Below are 24,355 nucleotides of genomic sequence, written 5' to 3'. Positions count from 1 at the left end.
CTAATTATCTGAGAACATATATTATTAAAGGATCTGATGCCCTTGTCTGAATTCCGACAAGGTGAACTAGCCAAGGTTTCCTTATGGGTATCTCATATTGGTTCAGAGACTGGTTAGCCGAATCTAAGCCAAGGTTTCATTAGCCCATGGGAAAACCTTGATATTCCAAGTGACTCCCTTGAACTTGGTATAAAGGTGGGTATATACTTGCTCTTTCTATCCAGTCCTCAAAAGATCCATTCAAATTACTTTGGTAAGGAACTACTTATAGGAAAATACATAAGAAGGAAAATGAAGAATTGTGAAAGCTATTAAATTCATACATAAATAAATGGTCATTACCAATCAAGGGCAGCTGAAAAGATTTCCTCCTTCATGTCCTAGTCTATAGAATTTCTAATTGTTGTTTCTTAGGATCCTCTTACCAATATTGTTTTAAGATACCTCAGTGAAAAGAAAGGCTAATATGGTTGCCTTTGTGCAAGTTTTTTAGGTCATATAGAAACAAACTAATGCCCGAGTTCATGTATCATTCCAGACACATAAATGTTTTTCAAAAAGAACATGAATATATGTTAAAAAGAAACAAATTAGGAATGAAAAAATATAGAATTCAAGAGAAGATAATAGAATAAATAAAATTTAATAATTAGAAGTCTGAATTAAAAACTAAATCCCTTAGTTGAAATCTAAATGCCTTATCATCCAACCATGATAAGTAGGTCAAACATTTGGTTTGGAGTTTCAAAGTACACCACAGCTCTTAGTTGTGGGACTATTCTGAGAAGTCTCTTGGGTAATCAAATGTTAATATATGTTACATAGGCACCCAGGGCTTGAATAATGCAAAAGTTTGAAAGCACATGTTCCTTCAATTGAATGTTGTGCTGAACTGGGTACGAATGGTGGCTGTGATTTTATTGTGCTAATCTGAGCAGGGCTAAAATGTTATACAGTAAGATTTTTGGATATGAATAACAGCTAAATTAAAAGACAAAAAGAGCAAAAATTATTCTCTCTCTCCCTCCCCCCCCTCTCTGTCTCTCCTCTCTCTCTCTCCTCTCTCTCTCTCTCTCTCTCATGTCTCTCCTTTACTCCCTCCCTCATTTCTTTTTGTGGCACTGGGAATTGAACCCAGGGCCGTACACATGTTGGGAAGTGCTTTACCACTAAGCTACATATTCAACCCAATAAAGCCCTCTTGATATGCCCACAATGAAAAAGAATCTGGTTTTAATTAATTCCATCTACAGAAAGCACATATCAGCCACACACTCTAATTACCCAGAAGTTGGAGCCCCATGTTACAGATTTGAGCATCTTTATACTAGGTATACTGTCATACCTCGGTTGTTGAAATCAATTCATCCCAAATTCGTGTTTGAACACCAAAAATTTCGAGAACTAAACATATTTTTCCCATAAGAAAGGATGGAAAAACCAAATGATTGGTTCTGAGGCCCCAAAATTACATTTATAAATTCATTTTTCCAGGACTTTAACAAATTTCACAATGATTTCTTTCTTTAAATCTATCGGGGTTCTCACAGTTTTCACCTTAACTTTACTGCTGGTACCACTAACTTTCTTTGGAGCCATGATTATATTTTACATAAATAAAGTGCAAAAATAAAAATCACCATCACAAATGTGTTAACGCGCTAACGGGAGCACTACATGTTGTCTGTGTGAGAGCAACACTTGTAGTGAAGTTTCAGCCCTTTGTTTCTGCAGCAAGATGCAACACATGACTCACTCCTGGCCTGTACAGGTTTTTTCAAGTTGGAATTTCTGTTCAACTATCAAGCAAAATTAAGAACACCAAACAGATTTTTTTTTTTGAACTTTGCTGTTTCAATAGTGGAAAGTTCAAGCTTGGAACTTTCGACAACCAAGGTATATTGCTGTATTCTTCTTACCTTTCCTATTTAATGGTGCAGAAGCAGTAAATGGCTTTCTTGCCCGGATGAATACTTCCTTACATTATAAAATTCCTCCCATGAAGAAACTGAAATAATTTTGCCTCTTTAAATACTATCTTTTCAAAATCTCCTTAGTATAGAGATTTGCGAAAATTTATGGGAACAACACTCATCCAAAGTAGTACATTGTCATAGCATTTTGAAATAATGACACAGTTCTTTCTCTTTCAATAAATCTGCCCTATAATAAACTATCACCACACTACCCACAGATAATGATATAATAATTTTCCCCCAGCTATTGAACCTGTTTAATATCTGCAGACAAAAAATGAGTAGCATACCCACCACTTAAGTTATTTTGCTGTCTATCTGATGTCCTGCATGTCAGCATACAGAGTCAGATTGCAGTTCTCAAAACTGTCAACATTTATATTAAAGGATATTAAAAATTCCACTTTAACTTATCAAAGAAAGTCCATGTAAGATGCACACTCTTTCAGGTTCAACCTAAAGTGGTAACTACATTGTCTCAGCTTCAAAGCAGACGAGGAACCAAGTGATACATTAATTTTACTATCTATTTATTACATATACATAAAATAGGCTTCCTTGTCTAGATCATGGGTCCTGAATTAGTTCATGGACCATTTCCTGTAACATAGCTGGCTGAGGACTTGTTACATGGGGTGTATTTAGCCACAGGGACTTATAGGAACTTAAAGAACTTTTCAAGGATTCTAAAGAATTAGGAGCAAATTTCAACTAAGGGGGGATAAGCCTAGTTACTTTGATGTCATCCCTTCCAATTTCATGCCTTCCCACTTTTATTACCAAGTAAGTAAGGTGACAAGGATTTTTGTTCTTTTTCCCTATAGGGCAAACTTCCCAGAGTCTTGTATCAGTTTTTTTTTAGAATGAGTCCTGGAAAACAAATAGGAGTCTCAGTTCAAGTACATACTATTAACATCTCTCTCTCTCTCTCTCTCTCTCTCTCTCTCTCTCTCTCTCTCTCTCTCTCATTCTCTCTCTCTCCAATTCCAAGCTGCTAAATCTGGAACATTTCCAACAAAATATAAAGACAAAACTGATGAAAGAAAAACACTGGAGGGAAAAGAGGCTCAAGCCAAAGGCTGCATCTGCCCAAGAAACAGGGTCACACTGACAGGTTTTATCAAATGGGTTCTTAGGGTTCTGCATGACAGCTGTATGCAAAGCTCTTCAGCTTCACTCTCCTGCCTCAAAAAGAGCAGCCTCTCAGGGTGCAACAGATCCTCTCTCTGGTAAGTAAAACTGTCTTATCTTTGAAAGACTTGAGGGCAAGCTCCAGTTCTGTCTTTAAAATGTTCCAATCACATCTTCTGCTCTCCATGTCTCACATGGAAAACACCAAAAGGAAGACATGAAAGCAGGTTAAAACCCACTTCTTTTAAAGCTAGGGATGTCATTTAGGTCCCCTCCAGCATTTAGGAAAGTTCAATAAATTGGAGTTCAATGGAAGCTCTGGTTCCTTTTCAATTCATTTCAACTCAACATTTTAAGTAATTTAAAAGGCCTACAATTATTTACAAGTTAATTAGATGCAGAGAATTTCAGTCATTTCCGAAGTGCCAACTTCTCAGCACTGAGTACATCTATGCCATCCCTCCAAGGTAGAACTCTTGTGGTCGCTACCACACATAGCAAGATAAGATAGAAACTGAAGGTACTGTTTTCCTTTTTTTTTAGCTTGTAATACTCACTAAAAGTTCATTAGTGCAATCTCTGAAAATTTCAACCTATTTCCTATTTTTTACACATTGCACAGTTAGCCTTAATTATAAATGTGTCCAGTACAGGTGCGGCCCCAAGGTACTGGCACTTTAAGTGTCAAGGAGGAATCTTCTGTCTCTTCATCAACTAATTAACATCTCTTCCCATCATTCATTTAAATTGTTTTTTCCGTTTTAAATGTCAAGAGTATAAATCTCATGCAGCAGGAAAAATTCAAATGATTTCTATATTGTATTTCCTATTTTTCTCCTTTATTTTCCTTTATTTTTTCCTTCATTTTATTCGCTATTTCTCTTAAATGGTATTTGGAATAATGAATCTAAGAAGTAAAGATACATCTATAAAAAATATGTTCAGGGAGTTGAAACTGTTTACCCTAGATTACACTGTTAAAGAAGAGTCAGATTGAAAAAGTAATGAAGACTACACTGGTCACAATTCATTCCTACCCAGTAACTTCCAACCAAACACACACACATACATACACACACACACTCAAACACACTCACACACATCCACACAAATGAGACACGGCCCTCACCTAATTCTGCTAATGTCAACTTTCTGATTACTTATCCTTTCCCCCCCGACACACACCAAATCAGGAGCTAAAATACTGGTTCTCTCTCCAATTTCTTATCCCTATGTCTGTTCCACCAGTCCATGACCAATTATCCTAACACACTTGCTTCATTGCATATTTCCCTCTCTGGCCCCATGTCCCTCCAATGCACACTGACTGCCTCCAGATAACTCTACAGTAATCATGGCTCCCATAGTGATGTCAAAATGCTCAAGGAAGCCCACTTGCTAAGTAAAGGTCAAGCTCCCTTCCCAACACCCATGATTCTTCAAAGTCTAGCTCCAATATACTCTTTCACTACTATTCTCCATAAAAACAAAGCTCTAATTAAATGAAACCATGTAAGACAATCCCTTCCCAACCCACATCTGCTCTTCCTGAGGCACCCAGTTGGAACATCTCTTCTTGACACAATCAAGACTGCAGCTAATTCCCATGGCCTCTCCCATGAGCTCAAAAGGCAGGGTGAAGTCTTTCCTCTCTGAATTTCATAGCATTTTGATCCTTTGGGGCTCTTGCCACTGTATACCTGGGATTTTAGTTTCTCCTGCAAATGAATTATCTTGCTGAAGAAAGCAGTAAGTTACTATCTGCTGCATTCATAGGTCCACCTCAGCTGTATTGCATTAAGCACATAGCAAGCACTCACACTTAATTTTCCAATAAATATATTTGGGCTCACAGAGACTGAATCCCTCCATTAGAGCATATTTATTCCCAGAGCCAATAATAAGACAACAAGTAGATGCTGTGTCATCCCTGGGGCAATATGAATAATAACAAATCATATTAAAACATAAAATGTATTGAGTTATATCTGGGTGTTTAGGGAGAAGTTGGTTTAATGTTCTTGGCCCCCCAAATTTTTCATGCAATATATGTATGTGTGCTGGATGAAAAAATTATGGCATAATGCATCCCTTTAACCAGAAAACTGGTATGCAAACAGCCAAGCCGTTCAACAAATGCCTTCAGAGTTCATGGAAAAATAAAATGCTCAATCATAATTAGGTTATATTGTTCATTAAAATATCATTCCAGCTGCACCCAAAACATTCTTGAAAGGAGCTGAATCTCAGCATTCACCAATGATTCGTAAAGGAGAAATAGAGACGTGTAATTCATAAGTTTTCAATCACATGTCACTGTAACGTCTCTTCCATGTCTTCCCCTTCCTTTTCTTTATCCCAAAACATACCCCCTTTTCAAAGGCTTCTCAGGAGGGCAGGAGCTTATAGCCTCAAAGAGAAATGGAAGAGGTTGTAGATTTCACTTTTTGTTGTTATTTAAGGCAAATTTTCCTTCCTGAAATATCCAGTAGTGGAAAATCCATTAGGTAATTATGTCCAATCCAAGAGACTAATTCAAGATTGTTCCCTATGGTTCACTATCCAGCCCACTTCCCTGGGGAAATGTTAATGTCATCTCTCCTACAGCTACTTTCAAATTTACCCTGTACTAGGTTCAGGGTAAATGTAAACTTTATAACAAGACATGAGCTGAAATTTCAAACAGTCATTAAAATTAGGATCTATGTTTTTTTGCAAGGGGGCAAGACAATCCTAGGCACAAATGAAAAGACTATATCAGGTTTATATGTATTTTTGAGTTAAGTTTCACCACAACTGCTATCCCATAATCTTAACATATAAACATTTTTACTTTGACTTTGTCATTTTCCAAACAAATGACAATTTCTCAGCTAGGACACAAAGATTTTAGTAGGAAACAACTACAGTGCTTTTCTAGGAAACGACTACAGTGCTTTTAAAACCCTCAAACAACTAATAGTAACAAGAAGAGCAATATTCTCATAAACCTAGGACCCGCTGCTAGTGTTACAAGGAATAGAAGTTTCTCAAGGCCTGAGACTGTGTGATGTATACCTTATTGTAGTACAAAGTACACAGTACTAGGATCATGGAAGATCTGGATTGATATCTTGGCTATACAATTTATTAGCATATAATCTCAGATAAATGAAGTGAGGTCTTTACACTTCCGTTTCTCATATACAAAATGGGCACAATAGCAACTACCTCATAGACCCCATGATGAGCTTGACACAACACATATAAAATGGTTAGCACAAAACATCCTACAGTCCAGAATGACTCCCAGTAAACATTAATGGCAATTCATGCCTTTAAATCACTATTAAACCTCAGAGAATGGTAGTACTTGCATTTAGAAAGAGCTTGATTGATTCATGCCAACTGATAAATACGTTTTCTTTTAGTTTTGCACTTTGGTCTTCTCGTTTCCCTTTCCCTTTTTATTTATCTGTTTGCTCATAATGTTAGTGATCTTTTGTTTAGAGGATTTTTTTTATTTTATGACCCATTCACTTTATAAATTCTATGTGTGAATGATGTGCATATATTTACGTGTATGTGCACACATTTACACAAAGAGGAACATATACACACATGAGTAAACAATCTTGATTACTTACAAACTACTTGACTATATATTCCAAACATTTAAAATATTCTTTCTATCGCTGAGGAAAACCATGAACATTTAATAGTATGTGCAGATTAAATTTGACATTTTTTTATTACACAATTTTTCTTTAAAAGTTTTCTAAGATTCATTACACTACTTTTTATCTTAACAGTCTGGTAAATAAAGCTTATCTCTGATTAATTCAGGATCTTGGATTCTCCTGCAAGATTAGTCATGATATCAACATTTTAAAAAATCTTGTTTGAGTGTCCATATTTGGAAATGAAGAATATAGGCCTTAGTATAGAAGAGGCTGCACAGTTTTAATAGATGACAGAGAGAAGGCAGAAACTTCTGGGTTTCTCTTTTACCTTCATCGTTCATCTCTCAGCAAGAAGACAGTATATCAGATAGAAAAGACAGGAAATAATATATGCATTCTTAGCCCAAAGCCCACTAGAGTGTGAGCTCCCTTCCCCTGCAACCAGAGAATTTCCTCTCTAATCTGCTTCAGATATGGGGCTTCTGTGGAGGGCTTCATTGCAATTAAAGATGCCACTACTTTAAAAGTTTACAGAATTACTAATAGTTGAGCTGACTTAGTTCAAGCACCCAGACCCAAATGAATTAAATTTCAGACAAGTTCAGGAATTTGCAATATGATATTGTCCATTCAGAATTCATCAACAGTGGAAAACTAGAAATCTTTTCCAGAAAGCTGGGAATATAATTCCCTTCCACCTTGAAGATTCTATCATGCAATGAAATCTGTTCTCATTTACCTTAAAAATTACTGCCAAAAAAATTATTCACAAAGCTAACTTGCCTCTTTAAAAAACAGTAAGGAGAAAATTTTTGACTAAGAGTGATATTACTTCACATTCAAAGAAATCTGAGTACTGTGAAGAAATGGTCTCTATAAATCCCAAGTGCTAAATAATTACACTTAAGCTTTACAGTTGATTTTCTTTTTAAAGAGCCAATAAATATGTCCTGGGTGCCCTTAGCAAATGAAAGCAACAAGTTTCATTCCATGGAGAAAAAACTGAGCAGAAAATAAGGGAATGAGCAAGTTGCATTAAGAATAAAAGACAATGCTAGTAAGTATGAAGTTAGTGTCTTACATGATATGTTTAAATACATCAATGGGAGGACAGATCAACTGAAAAAAAAAAAGAAAGAGGAGAAAGGAAAGAGGAAAGAGGAAAAGACCAAATTTAAGATACATTGGTAAGAGAAAGGGAAGCAGAAGCCATCTCAGAGGTAGGAAAAGGAGCAAGGGGTACATCATGGATGATAGACCAGTTTCCTTTCTCTAAGTGGGTGTACTCCCCAGCTCCACTCAGCAACAGGAAGGAGGAAGCCCATCTTTCACAATGCAGCAAGAAACATGGCCATGCTTGTGAGGGTCCTGCCCAAGGTCTCTGTCCGAAGGTGAAAAGGTACGTTGCACGGCTGCTCCCTGGGCAATGAAAAAGAGATTGAGTGTGCTGCAAAATAGCACTTGATTCAGGCAAAAGGTGGTAGTAAAAGGAAGGTGTAATAATAATTACAGAAGGAACAGAAAGTACTCAGGCTCAATTGTGGTCTCATAGTGAAAGACACGCACCCTGGGAAAAACAACATGGGATGTTAGTAACTTATTCCTCCATCTCCAAATGTCTGTATTGCCAAATGAGAAGAGATGGGCTAGTGAAGAAAGAGATCCATTCTCAGCAGTCTTTGTGGGGGTTCAAGGAGAAATAGTCTTAAGGCTGTTGGAGGAAAGTTTACCTTCAATTGATTGCTTGTTCTTTACCAAACCAGTTAGAGTTCCTCTGATTTTGATGCACCACCAGGTTTGGGAACCGCAGGTTAAGAAACAGTTTTCACATCAGGACATTATTACTAAAGTCATCACTAAGGTCAACAGGACTGAGAAATAGCAGAGGAAAGAGAAGAGAAGGGAAAAGGGAAGTGAGGCAATGGAGGGACAGGGGAAAGGGGAGGGGAGGGGAGGGGAGATGGTCACAGTGTTGTACCTGCAGCCAAGTAAATTCTTCGAGTTTCTCAGAAGACATGATTTAGAGGAAGATAGTTTTCTCATTAATGTCACCTGAAAGAAAAACCCGTAAGTACAGGATTCTTTAAAAATGATCATAAAGTTCTAGTCCCAACTTTGCAGCTGTTTAACCATATTACTTTGATGCAATGGAAATGGCTAGAGTGGTCCAGATGGTCACAAACAAAAGGCTCCTGAAGGCAAAAGACTTCGCTCCGTTTAGTTCTGTTTTACTGACCCTGCTTCTATGCAGATCCACAACTGAGTAGAAAGAGCTCCCAATTCCAAAGGTTGTACAAATACTGATCTTAGGCAAAATGGCTAAATTAATTGCCTACATTTTCTCCTCTGACACTTCATTCCTTCCAGAGATGTATGGGTTAGGACTGTGTTTCCCTGGGACCTCTGTAGAAGCTCCATTCAGCAGAGTGGCTCCTTGTTGCTTATAACTAGTTCAAAGCTCTCCAAACCTTAGTAATTCATAGACAAGTAACTGTGGAAAACAGAGTAACAGAACCCCAGATAACCAAAACATCTCTAAAAGAAACTCACAGATTACTTATATGAAATTTTAAAGTTTGTTAAAGCAAAATAGGAAGATTTGTGCCAATTAAAATAATAGCACTTTCAACATATACTCAGTTTGTTCCTAGGGCCTTTCTGTACCTTGAATAATTTAAAGTAGTAGGTAAGAGTAAATTAGAAGCGCAAGGACCCAAGTTCGATCCCCAGTACCAAAAAAAAAAAAGAGTAAATTAGAATGCATCTGCTTGTTTTTATGTCTTTCCTCAAAAACCTCTAAGTTTCATAAGAATAAGGCCATGTCCGCCTTGTTCACCACATATCCCTGCGGGCTCGAGAAAGTTTGGTACAATGTGGCACTCAAATTTCTTATTTAATCATAAATTAATGTAAAAGTAAAATAATCGTGAAATACAATTCATGAGTGATGAGTGTTTCCCCATTAGATTTTGTCTTTTTTCAGACTGTTTCTACTTCAATTAGTAAATAAATTTTAATTTTAATTGCATAAATTTTAATTCTGTAAGCATAATAGAGAAGTAAAAATTGGTAAAACTACAATAAGGAAAAACATCAGATTGTGGAAAATCTGGAATCACGTCATCAATAGGAAATTTCATCAATTATTTTCAATTGTTTTAAGAGTTAAATTCTTGCTTTTTTGTCTTTAAACATTCCTTAAAAAATTAAGACATATAATTAGATAGAAACAGTTAATATGACAAGATATATACTACAGAGTAAATAAGAAAAACTATGATCACAAACATATTTAGGTTCCGTCCCTTTTGTGTTAAACTGTCAGCAAGTGAGCATCCTTCAGGGTGAGGTTTCTCATCTGCAAAGATGGGTAACAGCACCTGCCTCTGAGGGAACAGAGCTTAGCGCTGAATCTGGGCTATTGTCAGCTTTCAGTTAATAGTGATGCTTATTTTTGATGAAGTACTTGAAATATTTCTCCTAATTTAAGGAGAATTTCCCTGGATCTGTGTGTTTATTAAAACTGTCTCAAGAAAACACATGTACAGTAGAATATGATTGATCCAAGTAAATTCAGCTGTCTTTATCACATCACTTCATTGATTTGACTTTCTGTAGCAACATTGTGAGAGTGGATGTCATTCTAGTAAACTAGTGCAAAAGACACACTATTTGTGCCTATAAATTCTGTTTGCAAATTTCTTTAAGAAATGACAGCTAGACCCAGAACATTTCCTGTCCTTTTGCCTCATCCTCACAAAGAAAATACGAGCATTGTCTCTGACTCACTAAAGTAGAAATTGATTCACAGACCCTCTCCTCAAGCCTCAATTGTTTTTCTCTATCCTTACAGAGTAAGACACTTCTCACATGCAAGGACATCTCACTGCTTCAGATGTCAGCTCTACTCATTACAGACATCCTGAAATACAGTTTGGGTTTCTTTTTCCCATTTGGTGTACTAAACTGGCTGTCAGAAATTAATTCATAAAGGAATAAGCCAATAGCTCCAAATTAAATCAGCTGTTAATGTCTACCTTAAATATGACTTTGTTTCTAACACTGAACAACCAATGTACAAAGTTTGACTTATTATTTAAAAAGAGACTGGATGTTAATAGTACACAACTTCATAGGCCTTTCTATAAAGGTACCTTATAACAGGTTTATGTTACAGTCAAAAATACTTGGATGCAAAAATAGAAAAACATCCCTTTGGTATTCATATACTAGTTTGTGTTCATCAACAGCAAGAAATGAGTGTTTCATGATCTCCTTATAAACAAGAATTTAAAGTATCATATAAGTGGTTTACACTATAATAAAAAAATGTGCTAAAATAGACAAATATCCTTGCAGAGACTATATTTCATTTTGTATTGTGAACATTATCAAAAGAATAGTTTAGGATTCACCCATAAAATAAGAATTAAAATTGTCCATGCCAGAGAGAACAATGGATCTTGTTATATAAATATAATAACAAAACTTTAATTCCTAAGGTTTACACAATCAAAATTTTAGGACAAAAGATATCAGAGACATCCCATCATGCATTATGAATTACAGGTAATATAAAACAATCCTCCAAGACAGATGAAAATCTACTCTATCTTATGCCAGAATTATAGATTTGTGATCAGTTAATGGTATCCATAGTTATTTGCAAGAGTGGCATCTCATTGTTTAATTAATACTAAAACCTCTTCTTGGTTGTAAATTCTTTCCAGGGAATTCCATGCATGGGAGGCAAGAGCCTCCGTCACTGGAGGAAGGCTGGCTGTCAGCATTGCAAGATTTTATGAGGCGTTTGCACTACGTTTAAATCTGCTTCATCATAATGACACCATCTTTTCATGCTTCGCTCTTGCATATGAAGCTGAAGGAGAGAAGATGAAATTCTTTGTTACAGTGATTTCAGTATCAATCTTTTGCAGTACTCTCAGTCTACACACACAAAACCAAGAAGCCTCTTAAAAGAAGGTGATTTATGAACTTGTAAAACTCAAGAAGTCAATCAATATGTAATGAAGTAAAGAAGAAAAAAAAAAAAGAAAGAAAAGCAGGCAGGTGTGACAGACCACTTGGTCAATGGCAATTACTGACATGCCTGGATTGAAAGCATTCACTTCACTTACTAAGACCTCCAATTCTGATAAATGCTGATTGATGAGTGAGAGACACATTTCGGATTGCACGCGCCTCTTCATTTTCTCTTCTACTGAGTCACAGGTGGTGAGTCTGTGCTTATAGGGATTTTGTCCTAATCTCTCCTTCCCTCTTCTGATAATTTGCATACAAATGAGTCCCTATGAGTTCATGTGAGATGATACTGTTTCCAAAGTGAAGTTTCCACCACAATGTTCACACATTTCACGAACAAACTTCAAGTATTTTAACTTACTTTTAAACCACACACACACACACAAAAGTTTCCAAAATGCATACCACTACATTAAAATTCAGCCAGAAATGCTTAAAATGCTGAAATACTTAAATCTGGTTGTGTGACAGAGCATAGATCTCAAATTTTAGAATACTGGACTGTAAATCTCAAAAAGTTATATGATCCTGGGCAATCCACTGACCCTTTCTGAGCCTAAATTTATTTGTAATAAAAGAAAAACCAGGATCACTTTCAAGTTTTTTGCAGCCCCAAAATTCCATTATTCTTGTATCTTATTAACATCATTAATATATCTGTGTATTTGAAATTTATTTTTTCTCTTAGGATCTATCTCCTAATACAGGTCATTTTAAGACCAAACTCTGTCTGATTCAAATGTATGTGAATATCTCTTCCTAATGTAGTAAGCTTTGAAATCATATATTTGAATTGAAACTGTTATTCCCATTAGTTTTTCTCTTTTTCCAATCATTATTATTTCTCATAATGACAATGTAAACAAAATTGGGTAAAATTTGAGTAGATATCAAGTAAGGGTTAAATTTCTGGGCAGAAATTTAGTCAAGGGGTAAACTTTTATGCATTTTAGCAGAATAGATATTGTATTCAAAACATCCTACAGCTATTCTAATAATCTTTCCCCAACATTCATTATCTTTCATATTTACATCTTTCCTTCGGCAATTCAAACTGGAGGAAAAATATGCAGAAGGTAATGCCATCTCCATGAGACATGAAATCAAGTGTGGGATATGTTCATTCAAATACTAAATAATGATACACTCTTGCAATTCATTTTCTCTAATTTGTCAACTGCTACATGAGAATGTAAGTTTTAAATTGAGCCCTTTCTGCAAAAAAAAAAAAGCTTAAATGACCAAGATAAATTTAAAACATAGTTATTTTTGCTGTGGTAAAAAGGTTATACAACAAAAGATGAGGAAAAAGGGAAAGATTTGGGGACTACATTAAAGCTGAAATAATTTTAACCATTTTAAATTATTTTTATCTTTGATTGTTTCATAATTAATTGTACATATTTATGGGCTAGAATGTAATGTTTCTATTCATAAATATGTTGTGTCCTGATCAAGCCAAGGTAATTACCATATTCATTACCTTATATTTTTATCTTTCTTGGTTAGTGTATTTAAAATCCCCTTCTCTATTTTGAGTTACATACTATATTATTGCTAACTGTATTTACCCTCTTATGCAATAGAACACCAGAACTTAGTCATTCCACAGAACTCTAACATGGTAACTGTAATGAACATTTCTACATTCCTCTCTTCCCTATATTCTCTCTAGCCTCATAACCACTATTCTATCCTTAGATTTTATGAAATCAACTTTTTAGATTCCACGTATGAGATTATATATTTGTCTTTCTGTGTCTGCTTATTTCACTTAACATAAGGATCTTCAATTTTACCCACATTGTCATAAATGATGGAATTCCATATTTTTTGTGGTTTATTTTATTCCCATTGTGTAGATGGATCACATTTTCTTCATCCATTCATGAGTTGATGGGCATTTGGTTGATTCTATATCTTGGCTACTGTGAATAGTCCTACAGTAAATACAGGAGTGCTGATTTCAATTCCTTTGGATATATACCCAGTAATAAGATTGCTGGATCTCATGGTACTCCTGTTTTACATTTTTAAGGAAACCCCAACCTATTTTCCACAGTTGCTTTACTAATTTACATTCTACCAACAATGTAAAAAAGTTTTCTTTTCTTCACATTCTTGGAAGCATTTGTTTTGTCTTTTTCATAATAGGTATTTTATCAGGGTGAGGTGAAATCTTATTATGGTTTTGATTTACATTTCTCTGATTATAGTGATTTTCAGCCACTTGTCTCCTTACATGTCTGTTGACCATTTGTGTGCCTTCTTTTGACAAATGTGTATTAAGATTTTAGCTCTTTTTAAAAAAGAATTGTATTTGGTTTTGTTGGTTAGGTTTGCTATTGTGTTCCTTAGACAGTCTGGGTATTAACCCCATGTCAGATGTATAGCTCTTAAACACTCTGTGTTGTGTCTTAGCTCTGATGATTCCCATCTTTTTTTTTTTTTCTGTGCCAAAGCTATTGAGTTTGATATAATCCCACTTGTCAATTTTTGCTGTTGTTGATTGTGCTTTGGGATTATAGTCAAAGGATCTTTGCCCAGACCAAAATCTTGATGTATTTTTTTCCTATATTTTTTAGTAATTTCATGATTCAGGGGCTTATATAAAAGAAATTAATCCATTTTTGAGATAATATTTATTTATGGTGAGAAACAGAAACATTTTCATCACTTGCCGTTAATCCGTAAACTGTCATTTAAATGCTCTTCCTATTTAAATTATTACAGTTGTTATGTATATGAAATTGCTAGTGGATCTTGTTCATATTCAGACAATAATCTAAAATCAGAAGGTAGAATATAAAAGACAGGCAAGCCTAACATTTTACAATAGGCAGGCTTCCTAGAAGAAGTCATCTGTAATACTGAGTAAGTCTATCAGTAAATGTTCAGCAGTGCCTAACAACTGGTAATTCTTATGGAGGGAGACTTGCTCTCTCTTTCATAGAGGAAATTGGAAAATGGCTTCCTTCTGATTTGGAAAGGATAGTCACAGAAGTTCAAATTACCAACACAGATACCCCCTGTCTGTAATTTTTCTTCATGCTTCTTCCAGGTGGAAACAATGAGGAAAGAGAGTGCAAATGTACAGTGAATTACTTCACTGCCACAGAAGGTATATCCCAGACCAGAAAAGGTCAGAAGACACAAACAATATAGAACTTGAAGCCCTCCCAAATTCCAGAAGAAGACAGGGTTTCAAGAGTCAGCCAGGTACCAAAGGCTACGGTATCTAGGGGAGTAAGTCTCCCTGACATGGTCAGAGCTGTCTTCTACAATCAGTTTATGTGATCTTAGCGTCTACCCTGCTAACATACCTAACTCACTTCCCTGACTTCCTGATAACACTCACCAAAATTTTACTTCTAAAGCCTAATTCCATAGCCTTACGCCCAGCCCCTTATTTTTCCTTGGAATTGCCAAATCTCTAAAATCACTAAGAAATCCCAACATCTCTAATAATTTCCAATCCTTCTACTTCTCTAATCACTTACCACTCCCTTTGAACTTGTCCTTCACCTCTGCTAATAGTTCTAATCCTTCAATAAGTGACAAATGTACCAGTCTCGATTCCTTTGCTTCTCCATTTACTTTCCCTTAATAAACCCATTCATGGGCATCTTAAAACATATCACTTCATGTCTATCTAACTCCTCTATTTGTTTTGTTTTGTTTTCTATGGTTTCCATATTGCTTTGGACTAGAGGAAAGTTTTATATAACTCCATGATGTTAGTGTTCTACTATATGAGCCCTAACCCCAATATACCCCTCATTCCTGCCTGGTGAAGGCTGTTTTTGTGTTTGTCACCTTTCATCACTGTGACAAAATACCTGAGATAATATAATTTTAAGGAGGCTCACAGTTCTGGAGATTTCAGTCCACAGCTGATTGGTCTGTTTTTTGGAGGCTAGTGGAAATGCAGTATATCATGATAGTATGTGGCAGGGGACAACGCTCACTTCATATGGTTGGAAAGTGAAAAAATAAAGAGGAAGGGCCTAATATCTCCTTCAAGACCACACCTCCAATACCCCACACCTAAAGGTTGCACCACCTCCAAATGACACCACTGGCTAGGGACCAACCTTCAACACGTGAGCCTTTGGTGAACACTTACCCAAACCAGAAGAGTACTTAGATTTGTGTACTCAGTGCCACACTGCCAACTCAAATCCTTTATTTCCTTAGGAAAATTTTTTTCATATTCACTTCACTCTAACCAAGTTTTCTAAGTAATCATTTGGGAATTCCTTTTCTTTTGGCTTCCTATTTCCTCCTCTTTCCCCTTTCTTGAAGAGTGAGCTTCACCTATTCTTACTTTATCGTCTTATAGAAAACAGTTCTCCAGGTCCATGTGGACCTTCTCTAGGCTCTCTTAATCTCTTCTCACCCTCTTTTTTGTTGGAGAATTTTTGCTAATAAATACCTCTCTTCCCTCATATTTTCATCTGCTCTCTTTTCAGTATAAGCTGTTCAATTGCTGGGTCACCATTTTCTGGGAGACAATGTGTTTACAGCCCAGCTCCTGTTTCTACCAGCCCTTTTTTCTCTGCCCACAAACATACTTGTTTCCCTCTTTTCATAAAATTTTCCTGGACCCAAGTTTCTCATTGAGCTTCAGTCCCAACCTCCTCCTTTCCTTCAGGGCCAAATTTCTTGGAAGAGCTTTCAAAATTTGCTGCCTCTTATCTCCTCCTCTACTCAGTCCACTGTCTTCTGGCAGGCATCCATCTCCATCACTCCATTGAAACTGCTCAGTAAATGGTCAGTCATTTTGACCTAACTGCCAAAGCCAAAAATCCAATGGCCTTTTTCAGCTTTCATTCACTCTGCATCCTTAATCACCCTGTGACAGTAGATGAGAATGATGCATGCTTTCACTGAAAATCTCCGATTCCTCAGCTTTGGAGAATCTTTTTGGTCTATCATTACTCAAACTCCTTTTCCTGTGGTTCCTTTTCTCTGCCCAATTTCAAACCTGGATAATCCCAGAGTTCAATCCTCGTGTTTTCCCACTCTAAGGCAGGTATCCTGTATTATTGCTAAGATCCAAATCAGCCAATGGCCAAGTTTTACAAATAAAGAGTTATGAAATATAGTCATACTTATGGCTGCTACCAAGCTACATAGGTAAGATAAGCAGTAATAATAAAGATAGAAAGGCCAACAAAGTCTACAATAACTTTCTGATCCTTTACCATATCTTCTCTAGAGTATCTTCATAGAGATCCCCAGAGGGTGGGCTGGATCCACAGCACTGACATTACCCGGGGTCTTGTAAGAAATGCAATTGTTGAGCTCCACCCTAACGCTACCAAGTCAGCAATTATGAGGCAGGACACAGGGATCTGTGTATTATCAGAGCCTCTGGATGATTATGATACTTATTAATATTAGAGAACTGCTGGTCTATGTAGTCACGTTGGACAAGTTTCAGGGCTTTAAGGGTCATACGGATATGTCATAGTGACTTTTTTTCCCCCCATTAACTTTATTGGTACATTTTAGGTATAAAATACAGTTACATTCATCATTGGGATCTTGTACCATTACATGAGTATCTTGGTTCTTATTTTTTTCCCCTTCCCTTGCCCTCCCTTCACCCTCTCCACTCTTCCCTATTTGCAAAGACCTTGTTTCCATTTTTTTCTCTTCTCATATTTTTTCCTTTCCCTTTTATCCCTGCCCCTATCCCTCCCAATTACCCTGCTCTTTTAGACCTTTTCTTCCTATTACACAATATCAGTTATACATTTTTAAAATTACAATATTAAGATCTAGGAGACATTACCACAGATTTTACAGAATTTAAAAGGATATAGAAAGCATATTTAAAAAATACTTTTTGAAATAAATTTGACAACTTCTAAGAAGTAACTTGGAAGACAAATTAATGAAACTAACTCTGGAGGAAATATAAAATTTGAATAGCACCTATTAACGGAAGTATATTCCTAGCTTGAAAACCTACCTATATGACAACAGCAGGCTCATAAACATTTTAATTGATAAATTATATCAAACAATTAAAGCAGAAAAAAGAAGGAACACTTCTCCCCTCATTTTAGGAACTCAACATTGTGCTAATCCTAAAACTGGACAAAGATAATAGAAAAAAGTATGAACATAGATACAAATTTGGTTAACAAAAGAAACTATTAGAAGTCAGATCTGGCCGGATGCAGAAAGTGGTTTTGTTATAGGGATGGCAGTGTTGGTTTAGCATTGGAAGATCCACCCCCAAAAGTCATAATTTTAACAGAGGAAAGGAAAAAGCCATATGATCCTGTCAATAGTTGGAGAAAAAATATTGGACTAAATTCTACAAATGTTCATGGTAAAAGCTATCAGGAGACTAGAAGTAAACAGAAACTTCTCAACAGATTAAAGACATGTGCTCCATACTTCCAGCGAGAACGCCTTATATGAATGGAGAAGATACAATGCTTTCTCCTTAAGGTGGGGAACAAGGGCAGATATGCTTACTCTTCATCTGTCCATTAAACTTTGAAACCTAGTCCCCACCAAAATAGTCTGGCAATAAAATGATACAACTAGGATAGGATTGGCATGCAGAAGCAAAATCTTTATATGTAGATGAAATGATCATCTACAGAGAAAATACTAAGAAATCTCTAGGAGCCCCTAGAACATGTACTTGAATTTAGCAGAATTAGAAAGCACAAGGTATATATAAAAATTCAGGTCTGTGTATACTTGCTATAAATGAAGAATTGGATATTGAAATTTAAAAGTTACGTGGGAGTACAAAGGACCTAGAAAAGTTAAAAACAAAAACAGAAACAGTTTTGGAAGATGTTTAGTACCTAATTTTAAGACTCCTTCTAAAGCTACAGTAATCAAGGCAGTGTTGGTATAAGGAAAGACATATAGATCCCTGGAATAAAACAGAGAATCTAGAAATAGAACCACACATATATGGTCCACTGAGTTTTGAAAGATTATTTAACATTAGCATTTTATAGAATATAAACTCAATTCAAGAGCCGAGGAAGAGATAGTGTTTTCAGCAAACGGCATTAGAGCACCTGGTATCCATATATAAAAAATTATCCTCAACCCTTTTTTCCATACATGAAAATAACTTGAAGGGATCTATGAACCTAAATAAGAAAGCCTAAAAGTATAAAACTTTAAGAAGAAATTATAAGGGAAAATGTTTATGAATTCAGGGTAGGCAAGAACTACCTAGGATACAAAACACATGATGCATAAAAGAAAAAAATTGACAAGTGAGATTCCATCAAAATTAAGAACTCTAAATGACATCATTAAAATGAATAGTAGTCCTTAAACACACCATATTTACAATGCATATAACCTATGACCAGAATATATAAAGAACTCTTAGAGCTCATTAATAGACAACCCAATTAAAATGTAGACATAAGAAGATGATAAATAGCCAGTATAGCACAAGGAATGGTGTGCAACTCTAGAATCAGAAAAATACTAATCAGTATAATAATAAGATTGAATTATACACTCATTAGGGAGATGAAGTTAAAAGTTTTAAAAGCTTTGTCATGACTTTTTCTTTTTGTTGGATTGTCCCCCTTTACGTTTAATTTGTCATGCCCAATGGATTCATTCTGCTGGGTTTTCTGGGGTTATGATCCTCATTGTCTTTTCCTAGGGTATTGTCTAAAATTTTTTGAGTGCCGGTTTGGTATTCATGAAGTTCCTGAGGTGCTCTTTATCATCAAAGTATCTTATTTCTCCATCAATTTTGAAAGGTAGTTTTGCAGGATACATCAATCTGGGTTGGAGGCTGTTTCCCTTTAGGGCTTGAAATACATCATTCCAAGCTCTTCTTGCCTTGAGGGTTTGCATTGAGAAGTCTGCTGTGATTCTGATGGGCTTTCCTTTGTATGTGATTTGTTTCTTTTCTCTCACTGCTTGTAGAATTTTGTTCTTCTGCTGGATTTCTGGAGTCCTAACTATTATATGCCTATGTGTAGATATTTTTTGATTAAGGCTAGCTGGCGTCCTATATGCCTCACTTATCTGTATGTCAAGTTCTTTTCCCCTGCTTGGGAAGTTTTCTGCCATCAGTTCTGTGAACAGTTTTTTGATGACATCTGCACTCTCTCTTCTTTCTTCATTGACTCCAATCAGTCCTATGTTATTCTTCTTTGCATTGTCTAGCAGCTGCTGGATTGATTTCCCGTGATCCCTTACAATTTTAAAGCAATTTTTCTTTTCCTCCTCACTAACTGGAATCTTATATTCTATATCTGAAATTCTATCCTCACATTGGTTCGTTCTGGTGTGCAGACTTTTGATGGAGTTTTTAATCTCTTGGTAACCTGTTTGTATCTGTTTTATGGATTCCATTTGTTTCCTATGTTAGGATTCCATCATGTTCCTCAGATCCTCTATTTTTTTTATCTGTGTCTTCTCTAGATTTATTAATCATGTCTTGCACCATGAGCAAAATCTTTGCTGTTATCTGAGTAATTATTTCTGATTTCATTTTTCCCAGATCCTCTTTTGTTGCCAGTTCAAAGATCAGAGAGTCCGGGTGGTTGAGTATCATATTGTTCCATCTCGTTTCCCTTTGGGGTTGCTGTAGGTGATCTGGAAGTCTGTTTATGAGGCTTGTTTATGTGTCTTCTCATTTCCACGGGGAGGGGGTTGCTTCTGGCACCCACGCGGCTCACCTTCTCTGCCCTAGGAGCTTGGGATGGCAGTGGGGGAGCTTCCTTCCGGGTGCTGGGACCGGCTGAGCTTCTCTGCCCTAGGAGCCTGGGATGGAGGCGGGGAGCTTCCTTCCGGGTGCTGGGACCAGCTCACCTTCTCTGCCCCTGTCATAGTGACTCTTGAATCAAGCTCTCCTACTACACTCGAAATTATACTTTATACTCCAACTACCTGCCAAATATTTCCACTGGAATCTTTTTCAGTCATTCTGAAAACTCATTCTCAATACCCTTTTTAGAAAAAGCTGTGATCTGTGTAGGGACTGGGTTGTCAGATAGAAGTATGCCTCATGAAATAACTGGGGTACACAGATGCAAAAAATTATTCATTATTAATTCAAAAATTAAAATTTAACTAGGAGTTTAATATTATTTTTATTTACTCAATGTACTAATCCAATGCAGAGATCATAAAGTAAGCACTGAATAGGTTTCTATTGAAAGGAATCATGAGGCCATGACATAAATGCAGCTCAAGAAAATACAATAATCTCAAATCTTATAATTCAAAAATCTCCTTCCTCCTTCCTATATTATTTAATAGCTGCAAGGTCTTTGGTGATTAAGCTCCCTCTAATTTTACTTCTATATATCCAGAAAAGGGAATTCTGACTCCAGAGTACACAGAAGAGTGGTGAGGCAGAGAGGAGCATTGTAATTAAGTGTGTTTAAAAGAAAAGGGTAGAATATGAGTTTTAAAGGAAAGATAAGAAAGACTTTAAGTATACTTGTATCCTCCTATCTTTGAAACTTGATTTCTATCAATTGTTATATGCAGTGAACAGTAACAGCTGAACCTTAACTATTTTAATAAAGATTGGTTCCATTGCTTAAAAATGATTCCTAATAAAAATTTCACAGTTTAGAATCTGGATCTAAAATTAAAGGCAAGTTGTAGTTCCAACTCCAGGCCACAAACCAAAGAATTGCATCTCATCTGGTATCATTTTACCCTATTAGCAGGACAAGGATCCAGGAAAGACTCTTTCACATTTTATTTTACTAACATGGATGACATAAAATGTCCATTACCCAGCAGCATCCCTTGAAACAAGAAAGCAGGTTCTAAAAAAATGGCTTAGGTGAGATGCAAAATGTTTAATCTATTACTTTTTACATATTCTGACAGTTTTCTTTTTAGGAAAAAGATACTTTTCTAAAAAATAAAGCAAGATAATTTTTTAAAAATCAAGCCTTCCATCTAACTCTGAGCAAACATGGTTTTAGAACTTCACACAAAAGCCACAAAAGGAAATTTACTGATGTTATAACTCACCCACACCTAAAAACATTCAACTGAATCATCTGTGGTAATGTAAATAAGAACAGCAGAGACAAAGGATCTCATTTAAACTAACATACACACTACTCTTTAAACTTTGTCTCCTTTTCTCCTGTTAATCAATATTGGTTGATTTTGTTTCAACAGCTTTTACACTCAACATCTGGTTTAGGTGAAAAAGCAAAATTATGGGAAACAGGCAGCTGCCATCAGGATGATGTGTAAATTAAATACAATTTTTTTCTGGTCTTACATTGAGAACAGTGTTTTATAAATTCAAGTTTACAATTCATAAATTGTTTGTTTCTAAAAGAGATTAACTTGTAAGTGATCCTTAAAGGAAAACATTTAACTACTATGAATTTTTTAAAAGCCACTTCTTCAAAACTCACATTTTTCATAAAAGATACCCACTAAGTAAAATTTCCTTCTAGTTATTCTTTGGATAAATAAGAATGGTCAGGATAGATCAGGAAGAGCAGGTTAAGACTTCTGACTCCTCAATTAGTAACAGTGAGAAACAAGTTATACTCAGCTTCTGTATCAGAACTTGCCAGCATTGAACAGCAGTCCTATCTTCAGAAGTGGCCATAGATGCAGATTTAAACCACTTCTATGGTAGTCTAGACACGTCCTTGTCCTAAAGAGCAGAGTACATACACAGTAGCAATCATCATTTTCCCATTCTTGAGTCACCTAGAGGCTGTGTCTCATTCCCCAAACCTTAAGCTCCTTGAGGGCAAGTGATCACCTTGACCCTCCTAGCAGCCAGCATGTTGCCACTGTATAACAGGGCCCTGTGGATGTGTGTAAGATAGTAATAACACAGATAGGAGGTATGGAACTATATGCTCAAAGGGTATTTTATGCTTTCACTTTGAAAGTTGCACTTATTTGACCTTTCAACTATTGTTCCACCATTTTAACCACTAGAAGGTTTCTAATGCCTTTAATCAAAATCATGAAGGAGTAATCCTTCTCTCAGCAGAACTCAAGATAACCTATCTTTATCAGGTGTCTGAGCAGTCTATCACCACCAGAAGACAGTCAGATAAGACACTTTCTGAAGGGCACAGATTTACAAAAGGCTAAGATAGCATCTTTAAAAATTTTTGAGACAATATCTTAATCCAGAGATGCTTCTTTAATCATTGAAAATAACCAAATTACCCATCCTAGAATTTTCAATGCTAAGAGAAACAGTTGCTCAAATTACCTCCACCATCAATTTCATCATCCAAATTCTTTTTTGTTTTTTCAAATGGGTTCGGGTTTATTTATGGTATTAACATTTTTTTCATTAAGTTTATTGGTACATTTTAGGTATATAATACAGTTACATTCATCGTTGGGATCTTATACCTTTACATGATATATCTTGGCTTTTATTTTTTCCCCATTTCTCTGCCCTCCCTTCATCCCCTCCAAATTCTTAATACGTAGAAGAGAGCCAAACTTCCTCCCAGTTCCTAAGAATCCTTACATGAAGGGTAAGTTGTGCTTTCATTGATTTAGCAGTTATTTTAACCAAAATATCAGTGTAAACTCAGTATCTAGACAACTCTGTATTAGCAGCTTTGTAAAGAAAATTCAGTGTAATAAAATAATATGAACAGAATAATTATTTAATGAGTTAACCATTTAAAATATGGTCAATTTCTTCAAATGTAAAAATCCCACCCAGACTGGATTTATGAGAGAAAGAAATTATACTTTTCTAACCAGAATTATTTTTTTAAAAAACACACCACAAGGTTTAGTGAATGAAAAAATAATAAATAAATAAATAAATAAATAATCTGCCTAAACAAGCAAATGAAACATCAGCAGTATTCTGTCTTCCTTAACAGTTGTCAGTTTGTAACTGAATTACAATTAGATCCCTACTTCAGTAACTACTTATTATTAAAACTATTGCTAAATCAGATGAAATCAAATTTGAATTTCAGACAATTTAATTTTAAAATAAGTATTATGTGAACATTTGCCAAAACATATCCAAATTTTTCTATGAAATTTCCAAGAACTCTTCACAGATGTCAGTGAATAAAATCTCAAAATACATTATTAAGCAATGATAAAAATTTTTGAGACAGCAAAAGAGAAACATCACAAATGAGCTTTCCCTATATTGCCTTAGCATGCAAACAAATGAGTCTCACAAATATAAGTTTTCCATTCCTTGAAGCACTACAATGCTGAGAAAACAGAAGAGAGCTGCAAAGAGGTTCCTGTAATGAAAATGTCCACTAGAGAAAGAGCTGTTAAATCAGCAGCCTCAAATAGCAGTTCCAAAGCCAACAAAGAGTTAAACACCTAGCATAGCTCAGTAATGAATGCTTAGTAAGTCTGGCCAAGGAATATCAAGTAGATACCAGGCTGGAGCAACTGCTAAAGAGATGACCTCCTTGAATTTCATCTGCATAGCAATGAGATGTCACAAAGGCATTAAGTCTGAAACTGCAATGCTGTTTCTAATCCATGCTTTATTTTGTTGTGACATTAAGCAAACTGTTTTTTAAAGTAAAA

At 35.8% G+C, this 24,355-nt stretch overlaps 1 protein-coding gene across 6 annotated transcripts in view; it reads right to left on the bottom strand.

Annotated features, from left to right (window-relative positions):
* The window catches only part of Fat3 (FAT atypical cadherin 3), a 651,224-nt gene that overhangs the window by 610,214 nt on the left and 16,655 nt on the right, over positions 1–24,355 (bottom strand). The gene's annotated exons all lie outside the window — the stretch shown is intronic.

This window comes from Heterocephalus glaber, unplaced genomic scaffold (assembly GCF_053883595.1).
Source record: "Heterocephalus glaber isolate CG9 unplaced genomic scaffold, H.glaber_assembly_v1.0 deba00001429, whole genome shotgun sequence".
Taxonomy (NCBI): Eukaryota; Metazoa; Chordata; class Mammalia; order Rodentia; family Bathyergidae; genus Heterocephalus; species Heterocephalus glaber.
This window is presented reverse-complemented; position numbering and strand designations above follow the sequence as displayed.